The 14,259-nt window shown below is 46.0% G+C and overlaps 1 protein-coding gene across 3 annotated transcripts in view; it reads right to left on the bottom strand.

The window, feature by feature from the left end:
* Window positions 1–9,792, bottom strand: part of LOC138521832 (LIM/homeobox protein Lhx9-like) — a 202,890-nt gene extending 193,098 nt beyond the window's left edge. For 2 of the 3 annotated variants that reach the window (XM_069634952.1, XM_069634954.1), the window contains exon 1: window positions 9,434–9,792. The gene's annotated coding sequence lies outside the window, so the exon portion shown is untranslated. The other variant, XM_069634953.1, reaches the window with a different exon arrangement.
* Window positions 9,793–14,259: the final 4,467 nt, after the last annotated feature.

The raw sequence follows: 14,259 nt of genomic DNA, 5'->3' as shown, positions 1-14,259 counted from the left end.
AATATCATGTTAAATGCATGTGTCATTCCGTTTTTATATACACAGCCAAATAGGTCCCAAATCGTTGTGCAAATTCTCATACTCATGGACATCACCACCCCAGTAGCTCTCGCTGATTGGCAATTAACTACAAGTAGCTCTTGACAGCGTAAAGGTTGGAGACCCCTGCTCTAGACCAACCCAAGGACAAGAACCACGGAAAGGCACTGCCTGACACAGACTTATGTGTGTCGCCACAAACACCCAAGCTTGAACCAAAGACACTTAATCAACAAGATGCACAACCAGGGGCGGTCTGGCCTATGAGGAACTCTTGAGATTTCCAGGTAGGCATCTGCATCCTGGGCAGGGGTGGACTGACCTATAGGGAACTCTGGAGATTTCCCGGTGGGCCTATAGGGACTCTGGAGATTTCCCAGTAGGCCTCTGCACCCTGGGCAGGGGTGGACTGACCTATAGGGAACTCTGGAGATTTCCCGGTGGGCCTATAGGGCACTCTGGACATTTCGACAGTAGGCCTCTGCACCCTGGGCCTCTTTTGTGTGGTCACCAATTTTATTTTCAAATGATCTCATCGGAAAAGGGTTGGGCTTGCTGAAAATATGCAAAATGGGAACACTTTGAACATTATTTCCAAGGACTCTTTTGCTTCACCTGTGTGCACAACATGTGTATCCACCTCAGAGTACACTTAGACCGCATCCAAATGGGGCACGCACCAAAAACAATAAGACGCTTACCCTGCACACAGAGCACACTTCCTTTCAATCTGCATGTATCAACGCATCAGAAAAACAATATTGCACGGCTCCCTGTTCTTCTACCAACCAAACAACTCATTGGGCTGCAGGTCCCAACAGGGACATCATTTCACCAAAATGCCAGGGGTAGCGGAAGTGAAATCCCATGACCCTTGACCTCTGATGACATCACATGAAATGATGGCATTTGACCCCACCCCGAAGTGACATCACAGGAAGCGATGGAACACGTCCTTTTACCCCTTGACAAAGCAGGAAGTGGCATCACATAGCATTGTTCCTAAGCACACTATGAAAAATATGGTTACAATATCACTGTAACGCAATAAACATTTCATACAAGAATGTCACCATATGTATCAGCAGAAATAAACATGCTATAACTGCAACTTGTGAAAAGCAAAATACATAGTCTGAAATGGATATTTTTTCTACTCTAAATGTTTTTTGGAGTATTTTGTCTGCATTGTGAATTTGAGGTGTTTAAGAACAGACTAAATCAGTGACTCGCCCCCTAAAGTGTACCTGAAATAAACCTTTAATAATTCTACCAATTAATGTATATAATTTCAGAAAGACCATTTTTTTGTTATTCCTATTCTTTCTTATTTAGGGTCACTGTGTGTTATACTTGTGGAAGCCCCTGTTTTTTTATGAAGCCAGAACAAAAAAAGTCAGCCACACTAGAAACAAAGAGCTACATGGCACTGGCTACAGCCCAGGAGCTTCAATGTGTAACCCAAAAAAAACAACAAAATAAAGTGCGGCCCCTGGTGACCCCTAAATGACGTCCCTGAGTCCCAAGCACTTTGTATCCAACAGTGTTACAGAAAAGAGTCCACAGAGCCCTGAGATAGACCTGAGCACTGCGACAAGGCCAGAGACCTGTCCATGCCAGGTGGAATAGGAACCCCTCTCAGCCTGGGGTGAGAGGCCTACCAGAGTTGACAGCAGTGGCGGTCCTTCCCCAGAGGCTTGGCAGTGGAACTGGTAGTGCCGCAGTCCCTAACCCTTCCCCATGTGCCAGGTCGCATGACCACAGTACCACTGCATGTTTGCGTAACCCCATTCTGGCCAGTGTCTTTCCCTTTGTCTGGCCGAATCTGCAGCATGCATTATGAGACTACCAGCAAACACACAGAGAATGAGCTGGACCAACAGGTGGAAGAACAAGCTACAGAGAAGCCTGAACAGAGCAAGAAACTATGCAACCACCCTCAGTTGGAACCTCACAGAGAGCCTGACAGCAGATAACAACACGTGCCAGTACAACGCCAGTGCGAGTCAGTTTCCAGATCATGAGGCGGGACTCACATAAAGAGAATTTAAGCGTACCTGTATGAGACCATGAAGCAGCACCCTCACTAAGCCGGTATCTATAAACTCCTAGGAGAAACTCATAGAAACTGGAAAATTAACTGTTGCAGTCCGCCATTGCAGGAGGCCGGTGGTCGGGCAGATAAAAGAGGGGTGGGGTTTAATAACCTTTTGAATGTTTGCCCAATTGTCAAACCTACCCGCGGAAAAGGACAGTCAGTGATTTCCCTGATGAACCGGCCGAGGAAGATAGCCAATGGCAGGGGAAGGGGTGGGGGAGGATAAAAGGGAGGACAGGAAACAGGAAGGTGTGGTTTGTCTGAGTGACGTAAAGGGAGGAGCAGGAGGACCAAGAAACCAGGCGAAAGATGGGCGCGGGAGCTTGGAGAATTGGTGAAGGAGTGTGCAAGGTGAGGTATTGGCTGATGGGAGAGAGTTGTACTGGGGTTTGACTGTGTGAGAAAGGTGTATAAGTGAGAGTAGTAGGGGGAGAGTAGAGACTGAAAGAAAGCTCACTGGGGAAGTGAAAGGCGGATGACTGTGTGGGTGTGGTGGCGCTACTGTGGCGAGGGGAGAGTAGTGCTGTGGAGAGGGGAAAGAGTAGTAGGCACTCAGCTCAGAGGGTGGAGCCAAATAGTAAAGAGAGGCACTTTGGGGGGACAGAAGAGGAAGTGTCAGGGGGAGAGGGAGAGGCAGACGGTTGGTGAAGTAGGAAGGAGGTGAGGAGTACATAAGGTAGCGTGACAGCTAGACCTACAGATAGGACTATGACAAGAGAAGGAGAAGACACACACATTATTCAATTGACAGAAAGGCCCGTCTGAAGTGGGTTGAACGCAAGAGAGGAACAAGAGTAAGCTGTACACTTGAGAGGAATCAATCACTCGTTTGCATATAAAAAGGAATGTATTTGATCAAGGTTTTTTTGAAAAAGTGCTACGTGGAATTAGATAAACAAACAGAGATGGACATGCACAAGGAAAACAATTTATTTTGCTGAACACTGGTTGCTCTCCCGAGCAGACCCATGTGAATACTTATGCGTTGGCATACATTCACAAATAAAGTTTCAGAAACAAATGAAATAAACGCCTTCACAAACTGAAAAGGTACAACTGATGTCATAAAATATAATAGATACAAAACTTCCTGATGGTAAAATCAAGGAAACACTTCCCTTTGCACTCCCACAACCAGTGGACCAACACCATAACTAGACAGCAGGTGACCATTGCAAAAACCACCGAAAACACAAACGAAAGGCAAGAGACAATAACGAAACTTAGTAACCTGCGTGAAAAGAACATCCATCACTGTGTCCAGCTCATGAGTATGCAGACCAATTTAAATGCATTTGTTGAAATACAAAAGCAATGAATGCTTGACTAATTGCAGTGATTATGAAAACCACTGCTACAGCACTTCCTGACTAGAGGACTCTTGATAAAATGCCAACTCGAGCTTCGGCTGTTGGAACTGCCATACATTTTGATGGTGGCCCAGCCTTCATCAGGCTGGAACACACATTTGCAGTCAAAGAAGTGAAGGTTCAAGCACCACGTGTAAGTTCCTGGGGGACATAGTCCGCATTATTGTTCAGTCAACAGAGCATGCTTCCCCAAAGCATCCTTGGTCCCCATCCCCAGTGTTGAGCATGTAAACGTCAATGCATGGCGCTGAAATCAAACTTTGACAGGCATTTCTGCATATATTAGATTTTATGACATCAATTGTATCTTTTGAGTTTGTGAGGCGTTTATTTCAATTGTTTCTCAAACTTTATTTGTGAATGTATGTCCATGCATAAGTATTCATATGGGTATGCTCGGGAATGCAAGCAGTGTTCAGCAAAAGAAATTATTTTCCATGTGTATGTCTGTTTCTGTTTACCTAATTGCACTTTTTCAAAAAAAGGTGATCAAATAAATTCCTTTTTTATATGAAACCAAGTGATTGATTCCGCTCAGTGTTTACAGCTACACTTGTTATTTTCTTGTGTTGCTACAGAGAGGACTAGTCAGACCTGTAAGTGTAAGATCAAGTGGGCCTGAGTGTCTTAAGGGCATTACAGTTATAACCTGGAGTCATATTTGGGGATTTTAGAGCAGAGACCCCCTAAAGTGTTCCCTCGGGAGACTTAGGTAGATACAGTATTCTGCCTTTAGGCAATCGTCCTTATTGGAGGCAGATGTTAGTAGGGGTTACCGTTCTCTAACAACCAATCCGGGGTTGAGGGATGCCTGGGTTAGGAGGGAACATCCATCTCTAGACGACATGAAGAGGGACAGCCTCCAGACAGCCCTTTGGCTACAAAAACAATAAAATCCTTGAACCATCATCGTCAATTGGTGTGTTCTTGGGGACATCTGCAACAACAACCAAAGTGTGTCTGAGACCCAGAGTGCCTTGAGTGAACAGAAGTCTACAGCATTGTCCATGCCAACAAAAATCAGACAAGAGAAGAAGGCCAGCAGAAAGGGGAAAATATGAGGATAGCCCCAGCATCGAAAAAAACTTGGAGGATTGAAACAGTGCATGTTGGACACCTAAACCCCCAGATCCCAAGCCACGGAACTACATGCTTAGAGACAATGGATTTGCAGTCGGAAGTACCAGCAAAGACTGTCAACAGTTAATGGGGATTACCCAGATATAAGGCCATGTCTACCACACTGCCATTTTGAAATGTAGAAAAGGAAAGGCATAATCTGATCCAATGCCTTATCCTGCAGATACTAATTGAGCTTTCATGTGGAGTGCAGCCATAAAAAAGGGCTGAGGGCTAAGGTCAGCAGCCTAGGGCGTATTAACCCGGCTAGATGGGGGAACACAGAAGCTTGCATGGCTTTTTGGGAATCATGGATTCAGCAGTGATCAAAAAGCTTGAACCCCAGAACTCTGCCTTTGTAATCGAGGGCATCCAGATGCAGTCTCACAGTTGGTGAAGATACTAGGAGTTTACCTGGACGCCACACTCTCCCTCACACGCCAAGTGAGTTACATTCCATCATCTGCCGCTTACACAACCAAGCTAATTAATGCAGCCAGACCCTTCCTATCCATGGAAAGCTGCCTTACAATCGCCCGAGCCACTGGCGGCTCAAGACTTGACTGTAGCAAAGCATTCTTTGCAGGTACCTCAGAACACAATATTAGGAAAATGCAGGTCATCCAGAACAATGCCCTCACAGCAGCTCTGAACATACCCAAACTCAAACACATCAGTGCAGCAAGAAGAAAGGCACACTGGCTCCCATCCACAAAGGGATTCAATTCAAGACACTATCAATCACTCACAGGTGCCTTTCACAGGAGGCCCCCCCCTTACCTCTCGCAGAATGTTACTAGAGCTACCTCACTCTGACCCATGAGATTGGTCTGTGCCCAATGCCTTGCTCGGCCTAAATTCAAACGGGCAAAAGCTGGAGGCGCAAGCTTGCCTACCATCGCAGCCAAGCAATGGAACCTACTCCCGCCATTTCTGCGGGTGGAAAACTCCTACTGGGCCTTCCGGAAATCTCTAAAAACTCTATTTACATAAACTTTGAACCTATGCTCCACCTGACTTGTCCATACAGTGGTGTGTAATGTGCCCCTTATTCCAAACAGGCTTTGTATTTGTTTCTCCTTGCAAGTAATTGGTCAAGAAAAAGCGCCTTGATGCCCGAGCGCAATGTGCGATATACAAATGTAAAAATAAATAAATGGATAGCCATAAAACGCTGAATTCTTTTCAAATTGGAATGCAACATGAATACAAGAGTACCCAGATGTCCTCCATTTTCTAGGACAGTCCTGATTCATGGACTTCAGTGCCAGCCTGCCAAAACGTTCATGGTTCAAACACATTTCTCAGTTTTACAAGAGCATGTTAGTAAGCATGTGCAAAAGAGTTGTGGAGACAAAGTCATACATGTAGCTGCTGAAATGAAGAAATCGAAACATTCTTTGAACATCTCCCAAAAAAACACCTCAGAAAGATGCACTCAACAATAGCTGTTGGCTAGTAATACTGATCTTTTGGCAAGTATGAAATGGTGTGCTGCGTGTATGTGTAGAATTGAGGGGGCGGGTGACTTTTTATGCCTTACTCGTAGCCTGCCACTGTAAAAGGTTGCCCCTGTTCCACAGTAATTAATGTGTGATGCTGATTGCTCTGTGCTATTTGGAATATACCATTTCAATGATATGGAGGGGCCGACATTTCCTCTCTCAGATATGTGTGTTGTGGCATGGAATCAGAAAGTGTGGGCTCTCAAAATAAAAGTCAGCCATGTGTAGCTTTAGTCCATATACAATGATGATGGGGTCAACGTCTGGCCATATCCATTTTACTTGCAGTGACTTACAAACAATCGCCAATATGTGGGGGAACTTCAACTAACTCTTCTAAACCACTTGAACTTAATCAGGTGGCATTTTCCAATGTTCTTTAATCCAGGGTGAGGTTACAACCCCTGCTAGGCCATGGCACCTCTGACTGAAAGAGCAAGCAGACACTAAGGGTGGAAGATCTGTATGGGTCAGTGTGCCCTGGCACCACGTGCACTATGCTCCTTGGCCTTGCAACAGGTATTAAGGACAGATCAGTCACCTCTTACATTGCAATCAAGAACCTACTGCCCACCTCTTATTGTAATAAAAAAAAGAGCCCTCGTTCAGAGTTTGCAACTTGTGTGTTATGCGTGACTAGCTCTCTTAGTGGTTTTTAATTAGCACTCTAGGGTAGCATTGCATGGACTGTTCAAGAGTTGCAAGCTCTCCTACACTTTGCGAGTTCGAATCCTTTGTCACGTCTGGCTTAGCCCTTTACCTTCAGCGGTTGATAACTTGAGCGGAGGCCTCCAGCATGAATCAATATATAAGAACACAAATTAGTATTGGTGATTCTGCATTTATAGGTTACTCACGCAACACATGAGACAACTCGAGAGCTCTGTTCATGTCACAAAGTGTAAATCAAGTAAAGATTCATTGCTCTTAGCTTATCAAGGAAACGCTTCTCTCCTCCCACATTATAAACAGGGTAAGATCTCTCACAAAACCTTGCCATCTAATCAGAAATTGACACTTGAGCCCGCAATGTGTACTCTGGGACAAACCACTCACCTCCTGTTGTAATCCACATCCCACAGTGTATCAGACAGAGAGACTTCCCACCTCTGGCAGTGTAAGTAAGAACAGACCACTTACCTGCACCAGTAGTTAAGGAATGACACATCATCTTCCAACATTAAATCAGAGACAACCTCTCACCTCCACTAGTGCAATCAGTGAAGTCCCCACAGCCTTCCAAAGCACTACCAGAAACAGACCTCTCAAGTCCCACAATGTAAACAAACACACAACACTCACCTCCCAGAGTAATGAGGGACAGGCCCCTCACCTCTCACTGTGGAATTAGAAACAAAGCTCTCACCTCCCGTGTGATCAAGGACCTCTCTCCTCTCTAAACTCTGCCTGTCTCTTTAACACTTCACCTCCAGATGTGGCGACATGCCACCCTACTTTTTAAAAAGTTATTAAGAGCCTTCATCTGTCCTCCAATTGTACTCTGATGCCACCATTAAAAAGGACCCCACTGCCCCCACATATATCTCTGCTCATGTTATGGAGGTATCAGTTCAATTTAACGTGGGAAGTTCACTCTCCAGGCCCACTCACTCCTTGGCCTCTCTCAACACAGAGCAATTATATCATAACAGAGAGACGTGGATAACCCTCTCTGCATCTTAAGTCATTTGCCTTCTTCAGACTTCATACCCATTCCATCCTTTTTCTTTATGTAGTAATCCTTTTCTACAGGTTGACGAGTGAGTGAAGAGCCCAAATTCAATCAATGGTTTGCTTGTTTTAAATCCCCAAGGCCATGCCCATTTAATCCCTGGCCGGGAACACTTCTACATGGAGGCCATTTGTTATGGAAGGTAACCACTTCTGTCCGTTATGATGAAAGGACACAGAGGGGGCATCCATTTACAAATGAGCCTTCAATCCGTTGCTTTGCTCTCCTGTTTCTACCAGGGGGCAGGGTTTTAATCAAACAGCAGAGGGAGTCGATTTCCAGAACAGACACTATTTTGTCTCCCATGCAATCTTTTGATTGGCTCGTCTTTCTCTACTTGGGGAAGGTTTTTTTCTCCCCCACAGTGTCCCATTATTCATCCACATTCAATCCTTTATGTTTGTTTTACTGTGCTCATCCGTTATGCGGGTTGGTAGGATACCTCAAACTCTGCGCCTATTCAACCCGTATCCTCTACCCTAAAGAAAGCCAAGTTCCTTGGAGGGGTATTTGATGAGAAGGAAGAGCTTGCTTCCACGTGCGTGGATGGTTGAGCTCTCAAAAGGCAGGACAGAGATAACTTCATGCCATTGCCATGCTTGACCTTGCTATGTTCAAATCACCCTTGGGGCAAAAGAGCTCTTCACCATCCCTATTCGCACGGCACATACCCATGGATTTAGCCTTGGTGGTAAAGGGAGACCACCTTCATAGCATCTCTTAGCAGAGACCGCCATAGGTTTCCAGCTAGATGTGTGCTATAAAAAATCCCTTAAAGGATTAAATGCCCTAGGGATCAAATTCAATGGACATGTTCAAGGCTGCCTCCTGTGTAAGGAACTACCTCCAGTGCCACTCCCTTATTAGACAGCTCAGTGGGCAAATGCACCTACTAGATCGTTTAGAGCCATGCTGTGCGGGTGACAGTATTGTACTTGTGATTAGCTTTATCCACCCAGGTCCACGGTGTAATAAGAGGAATGTGAGGGCTATACTGGCATTATTTAAACCATATAACGCTTCTTCGCAGGACCCTCCTGGACACTGGACCGTTCTTTCGGACAGGGCCCCTCTGCACTGTGCACCAAGGGTGGGGGCGGGGCGTGAGGCGCAGGGCGGTTGTTGCCGTTAGACAAAGGCGCGCGCCCAACGCCCGAGCCTGCGACAAACGCTCCAGCGACTGAAGAGAGGTTTCGAGACGCCCCCCTCTCCCGCCCCCGGCGCGGCAGCAAGCTGCGTAACGCCGGCGGTCGCCTCAGGGGGCCAGCCTGCCCCCCCCCCCCCCGTCACTTCGCGTTAGGATCCCACCGTGAGAGCGGAGGATTGAGCCGTAGCTGTACACCCGCCCGTCTTTCCACCTCAGGAATCATGCGTTTCTATCGGAAACTCAGTTGGAATTGCCGGTGCGAAGTGCCTTACCTAAGAAGCGGTCGGCGCTGCCCAGGAGTGCGCAGCCTCCCCACAGGTGTGGTGGGCCCAACCTCGGTCGAGGCCCGTGCTTTCTCACCTCAGGTGCCTCGGTCCGTTCTTATCGTAGACGCGGTGCGTGTTGCCTGTGGTAAAGTCTTACCTCGGGGAGCTGTTTTCTGTGTCAGACGTGTAGTTTGTTTGTTGTCTTTTTTTTTTTTTTTTTTTTTGTAGCTCGAGTCGCGGTTCGGTCCCGGGCAGCGGGCTGTCGATCTTCCCTCCTGCCTGCGGTTGCGGCCGGTTCTCACTCGAGCGGCGCGGCTGCTTGTTCCTTGGATGCCGCTGCTGCTGCTCCCCCGCGCAGTCGCTCCTTCTCCCGGCGCGGCGGCTACCTGCGACAGGTGCGCCTCCACCGCGAACGCCCGCCGCGATGGCGGGTACCCGGGGACCCCTCGGATGCCGGTTGCGATTGGCTCCCTGGGAGCGGCGCTGTGGGAACGGTGTGTGTGTGTGTGTGTAATAATTGGGGGATAGGGAGAAAAGGGCAGGGGGGTGGCAGGGCTCGAACTGAGGCTATACAACTCTCTATAATGAGCAGGAGCTGCGGGTAATGATGAACTCGGGGACCAATTTAAAGTAGGAAAAGGGGGGCCAAGGAGGGGAGAGAAAATTAACAAGGTACCAATTAACCCTTTCCTCCAAAGCCAGGGCTTGAAGGAAGGGGGAGGGGAACTGGCAGAATTCGGTTGTACAATAAACGTGTTTACGTTTCAGAAAGCAAAAAATGACGGGGCATCCAACACCTGTAACTATCTTCGTAAGGCAATGATAGACTAACTCTTTCATTTGCATTCGAAACCGTGAACTTCCTTGCTTTGGGTTTACTAGCCCGCTGATTCATTACTGTCAACACTGCATGTATGCACGGGTTTGCATGTACTGATAACGGGGCGGCTTGTGCACTTCAGTGAGTCTTCGTGTGTGCGAAATCGTGTCTTCATATTTGCACAAGTGTGACTTTTGGTGAGGAGGTGGCTATGTCTGTGAATGACGATCTGTGCACATATCTGTAAAACTAGGCTGCATGCATGCAACTTGTGTCTGTACAAGTGGTGCGAGTACAACTGCATAGTCCCGCAGTGTACGTGTATGTATAAAAGATTTGTATGAAACTGGCAGAGACACGTGTGTGTGTGTGCGCATGTGTGTGTGTGTAAATATCTGACAAAAGAACGGTTAATTTATGTGAACAAACGGTGTACGTACGGGCCCAGGTGCAGATCTGTGAATAGAAGTATAAGCCGTCATTAGCAGTGTGATGGTGGCCTGCCCTCTTCCAGATCAAGCCTCTGCTCTGATGGCATACGCCCTGCGTATTCTGGACTATGTCTAACCTCCTGCCCAGAATTAGGCCACACCCCTGCAACACACATTTTTCAAAGCAAGACATGTGCCTTTCACTGAAGATGCTCTTTAACTTACTCCATGTAGTCAATTATGTTTATTTTGTCCGATGTTCTCTATTCAAAAACACATTGTACAAGTCATATTGGCGGCAGCAGCATTAGTAATCCCATGGGGATGGGGTACTTTGCAAAAGTGACATTGTAAAACGGATGATCTAGGCATTGGTTGATGAAGGGGCGTTTAACATTAAAAGGACCAATAGTGTAGTCCACGTTCTACAATCATAATGGCATCTTATTTTATTTAATGTGGTATCGGTTAATTACATAATATAATATGCATAAGAAGAAAAAAGATTCGAACACCACATTCCTACAAACTATTACAGTACGCTTCAAATAAAATCGTATATACTTACATAACTTTCTTTTATATCGCTCCATATAAAATGAGCAGCACCAATGTATACCAGGGGATGTGCAGCATAGATAGCTGCCTAGAACTGATCGGAGACAATCATATCTATCTTACCAGATCATTATAGTCCCTCTGATAAACACATTAAATTTGGGCACATGGTGTGTAAGTGTTTAGCTGTTTCAACCTCAATTTCCCGCACCATTGGGATGTGCAGGACTGGGAAACCTCAATCAAACATTCCAGAGAGTCTCAAACCATCTCACACCACTTCTGAATTGAATCCTAGTCTTGGTGTCTTTGATCAGATCAATAGAGAAAATCGACACAAATGAACCACAAACATCCTGACAGTCATCCATGCTAATGGCAGCCGACTGGCAGTAGGAATTAAAAATTCCCTACTACCATCAATTGGGATTTTGGAGACTCCTCCATCCACCCCTCCATGCTATCTTCTACTAACATTAAAATAGCCTCAATATGTGCATCCATAGGAGGGGAATGCACATTAATAAGCATCAAATCCCCAATGGTGCCCACACTGGAAATAATACCACTTAAAGGTGACTTTCCATGTTTATAATACTCCCTGAGCACAAAGGTATTATTAACCCCTATACATAATCCTCTTGTGGGACACCCCACTCCAGAGTGGATGGCAGGCTAAGGTAAGATCTTAAAGCCATCTATCAGTATCCTACCACTCATCCAGGTTTCTAAAAGTGCAAACATTTCCCAATTGTAGATTTTACTACTCCCCTCCTGGCTAAGAAAGGAGCAAAAGCCCCTCGCATTCCATGACAGAATTTTAATAACTTCCCTATCAGGTAATCTTCATTGTACACTATACAGTAATCTTTCAGTGTGCCACGTTTCAGTTTTCGTATTACCATAGGGTAGGAATCGGTTCTATGTCACTTTTCTGCTTTTTGAAGGCCGCACATAAAAACGACTGATTTATTTCAGTCAATTTCGTGCAACGTGAAAAAAGCACACATAAGAGGTTTTTTAAGAAAATATTTGGGGGGTTCCAGCCCCCGTTTCCTCCTTGCCACACGCTCCCCCACCGCATAGACACACAAACTCTTTCGTTTCCCCCCTCATCCCTTCCCCTTCTCCAACACTAATTTTCTCACACACATTCACCTGAAACTCCCGCGGCTCTTCCTCTCTGCCTGTCAGCCCCTGCATTCGCTACAGGGGCTGACGGTTCTTTTTCTGAAAGAGATTTCACCAGTACGGCCATGCTTGTCACTAATAATTTTGTCCAACGGACTGTACACTTTTTCCACCTCCACATTCTGTTTAAGGTTTTGGGGACAGATCACCTCGAACCTACTACCCACACTGGTACAAACAATGTCCTCAGTACATGTTAGCCAGAGATTCACAATTCTTTTTGGGCAACTTTGAGGTAAGCATCTTGCCATTTCTTTCTTTATTTTTTACAATTTTTTGTTATTGCGTTTCTGTCATAATCTTTCTTTTGCCATAGGTAGGGACCTCACACACTGAGAGATCGTTAGGGGCAGAGGACAACCTATCTATCACTGTGGCACAGTCATGAGCGGATTTATTAACCAGCAAGGAGCCTTCCAAACCCGCCTGAGCATTCTCCACAATAACTGCACTAAGATCACCAACCAATAGATCCGAGTTGGTCCCCTCTGTTTTTGTTTAAGTCCTCATAATGAATTCAATTACTATTATACAAAATCAAGTCAACGATAGTATTAAGGTCAAAGTGCTCCTTCATAATCGTGGAGCAGAGGCCAAAAACCATGTCTATTGTGGCTTCAATCTCCTCCAGTTTATTGGTGGTGCATGTCGGATCCTCCTTAGGTGCGTGGGCCAGACAATGCTTCCAAACGTATCATTATCGTAGTGAGAAGATATATGTTCAGAAACTTGGGACAGTAGTGTGCTTTCAAACATAGTGCTGTCTCCGAGAGATGGTATCCGTTCAACAGCAAATCGTAGTCTGGCAGATAAATTACTGCCAATCCTCCATGCTACTAGTTTTTCCGCATCATACAAAGGAGGCTTGCTCAGAGATTGGTGTTTAAGTTCATAAACTAAATTTAGTAGTGAGTTATTGTCCATAAGATAATTGGCAGCACTGTTAGTAGGTGTAATGGATTCTAAGACTTTGTATTAGTGTCCTTTATTACCATTACATTGCGAACCAAAACTCTGCTAATTGACGTGGCACTTTTTTATTTCTCGAAGATGTAGTTTTGGAAGTCCTCTGACCTTTAGCCTTTTTTCTGTGATTGCACACCCACGGGAGAAGGAGAGTCAATAGAAACCAAACTACGGTTTCTTTTTGTACCTCATGCATAGTGAGAGCGGAGTTTGGGGGGCAAAACCTAGATGGAAAAACAAGTTTATAACAATAAGGTCTTTATACCAACGGCCCAGGGAATACACTCGTCACCAAGGCTCCACCGAGCAAATGATTGCATGTAGGGGAAGGGGGTTACAAGCCACCCACAGTTCAATGGTATGGTATTGTTTATTTATATACGGCCTAAACACAGGGAAGTGTTTCAAAGCGCTCAAGGAGGGTGGGTATATGGGGGAAAAAACAAATAGTCACTCAGAGCCCGTGAATTTCAGAGACAATAATAGTCTGCACAGAGTATGTGCGTAAAAAATACATTTAAGTTTGTGAGACAACAAATGGACCTCACAGCGATTCTGCAGTTTTAACGGTGCAATTTAGGGTGAAGACAAGGGAGAAACAGACAGATGATCTTCAGGCGCGGTGCGTACAGATCATGCAAGTGCACAGAGGGTCATAGAGAGGGTGAGGATCAAGTACACCCGGTCGGTTGAGACTGGGGTAAGTGCAGAGAGAGCCACACTCTTGGATTAGTTTCTCAAGTGCATTGAATGTGGGTGGGGTGTAGGGCCCTGGGGCAAGTGTGAGAAAGTACTGCTGGGGGTGCTGGGGACCAGTGAGAGACTCAGTACACCCGGCGGCCAGGAAGCATGCTGTAAGGAAGAGGAGGGAGAGGTAAAAACAGAGCTGGGTTAGCAGGGTAGAGGGAGTGAGAAGGAAGAGGAGAAGAGGAACGTCTTGAGAAGTTTCTGGAATTTAAGGAGATCCGGCTCAAGACGGAGAGTGGCAGGGAGGCTATTCCAGAGGGAGGCACCTGC

Source organism: Ambystoma mexicanum, chromosome 13 (assembly GCF_040938575.1).
Source record: "Ambystoma mexicanum isolate Mex_15411 chromosome 13, UKY_AmexF1_1, whole genome shotgun sequence".
NCBI lineage: Eukaryota > Metazoa > Chordata > Amphibia > Caudata > Ambystomatidae > Ambystoma > Ambystoma mexicanum.
Note: the sequence above shows the minus strand (reverse complement) of the source record. Positions and strands in the feature narration are given on the sequence as shown.